The 2,263-nt window shown below is 22.2% G+C and overlaps 1 protein-coding gene across 3 annotated transcripts in view; it reads right to left on the reverse strand.

The window, feature by feature from the left end:
• LOC102678123 (major royal jelly protein 2-like) overlaps positions 1-2,263 on the reverse strand; it is a 34,778-nt gene that overhangs the window by 3,026 nt on the left and 29,489 nt on the right. The window lies entirely within an intron of this gene.

Genomic DNA, 2,263 nt, shown 5'->3' on the forward strand with positions numbered 1-2,263 from the left:
TTGGAGCAATCTTTATACTCTGCCCACGACCAATCAGGATATGGTTGTAGAAGGCGTCCACCCTTGCCAGTTTTGTCAGATATCACGTTCAAAGTAGATGGCACACCATTGTATCTTAGTACGGTGACAAAAGTCTTATCTTAAACAAGAAATGCAAAATGTGAAATATCTTTTTAATTATACAAAAATGAAGAAATATGAGTAATGAAAATAATTGAATATTAAGTGTTTCGACGATTAGAATGTAATAATAATTTCAAATAAGAAAATTTTACCACGCCATTGATCGACATCGAAGGGATAATTTCTGGTATGATCATATTCGCCAGATTGAATCGCAGCTTGTCTTCTTTCTTCGCTACCGAAATCGTAATCAAGATATTTCCATTCGTGAATTACATTCAACGAATTTTCCAAATTTTTTTGAGAATTTTCTCGAATAGTGGCACCTTGACAAGCTATGCCAAGACATGCCACCATAAACAACCACCTTATCATTTTTCTATAAAATATTTTATTTTGTCAGATGAATGAAAGATTGCAAATAAATATCAAAATTAAGGATATATGAAAACACTTACTTAAGATGTTGGAGATATTTTACAAGTGAATTTCAAAAGTCGGCAGAATAGTTCCTAAGTGAATTGTAGGAACTGTTGAATTTTTACTAACGGTTGGTCAATATATAGGTGGTAATGGTATGTATTTCGCAAAGATAAAGTAAATTGTTTTTTTGAATTTTAAAAATTTTCGTTTATCTTGTTATAGATATTTTTTAAAGGATTAGAATGTGACAGGTTATAATTTATATTCCCTAAAAGTGCTAACTTAACTAAAAATTTTACGGAATTTTGTTTGTCAGCTTTGTCACACCTTTATTTTTGTATGTGTATGTTTAAGAAAACTATTAATTGAGATAATATATAATAATATATATAGTTAATATATAGATAATATATAGTTCTAGAAAAAAATATGAAGAATAATTTTTTAAAGATAGAATAATTATATTTATATATTGAATTTATTTGTATATTGAATTTATTTTTAAAAATTCAAATGAAAAGTTGGTACATATACAAAGAATATGTAACAGAAGTAGGAATTATAAAATTTGTTAGCTTTCTTTGCAAATTGATCTGATAGAACGAATTTACTGCATTAATGTGTTTATATCCGCATTTAAAATTTAAGGATTCATGTTATCGAGATTTAAATTACCATTTAATATTTTGTAATATTTTTTATTCAAAATCAATATATATTCACATGTGGTGAGTTAAATATGGAATTAAAATTAGAAAATCTTGACTGTAAAACCACTAATAATCTGAAAAGTTTTATTATTAAGCATATTCTGCAATTTCATAATTTTATAATTTTAATTTTATCTTTCTTCCCATATTTACTGATATAATTGATTCGATAATTTAATATGTCTTCTATATACATGATATAAATATATGTACTTAATTTTCATATGAAGATTGTTCAAAATATGTTTCTTTATATTTGTAGAAAAAAATAATTTGAAAAATAGATTTGAAAAATAGAAAAGGAAAAGTAACAAATAATTAAAGAAATTCAAAATAAATAAATAAATAATTATGTTAGTTATATTAAATATATTACTAATTAAATAAATAATCATATGACTAATATATTATCGCTTATAATTATATTTATGACGTTAATTTTCATGAAATTTATTTGTATTTGACAAAATTGATTAATATTTCTAATCTTTTTTTACATTTTTATCATATCATGTCAAATTAATGTTACTAAAATATTTGTTTTTAAACATATTTTAACATATGTTGATAAAAACGTGTTAATTAAACTTTAAACACATCAATATCATATCTTTAGAGGAATTTAAATTTTTTTAAATTAAAATTAATTTCTTTCATGATTTTTAATTCTTTACTTTTAATTCTTTACTTTTAAAATTCATGATCTAAATTAATGTCGATTATTTAGATAAAATGTCTAATATAAATGATTTTTTTCAACACAAGAATTGTAGAATTATTTAAAAAGAAACATTTAGAGATAATATTTTAATAATAACAAATATAATAAACAAAAAGAAGCATAGAAAATATTTATTATTAATAAGGATATTCTCTCTTTAATTTGTAAAGTATTCTGGTTTCTGTAAATAAAAATTATCATCATATTTATTAATATTATAAATTGTTGTTTTCATCTTCTAATTCTGTCGTTTTTACATAATTCCAAATTTCATTTTTTTTTTTTT

The sequence above is a fragment of the Apis dorsata genome, unplaced genomic scaffold, assembly GCF_000469605.1.
Source record: "Apis dorsata unplaced genomic scaffold, Apis dorsata 1.3 scaffold_260, whole genome shotgun sequence".
Taxonomy (NCBI): domain Eukaryota; kingdom Metazoa; phylum Arthropoda; class Insecta; order Hymenoptera; family Apidae; genus Apis; species Apis dorsata.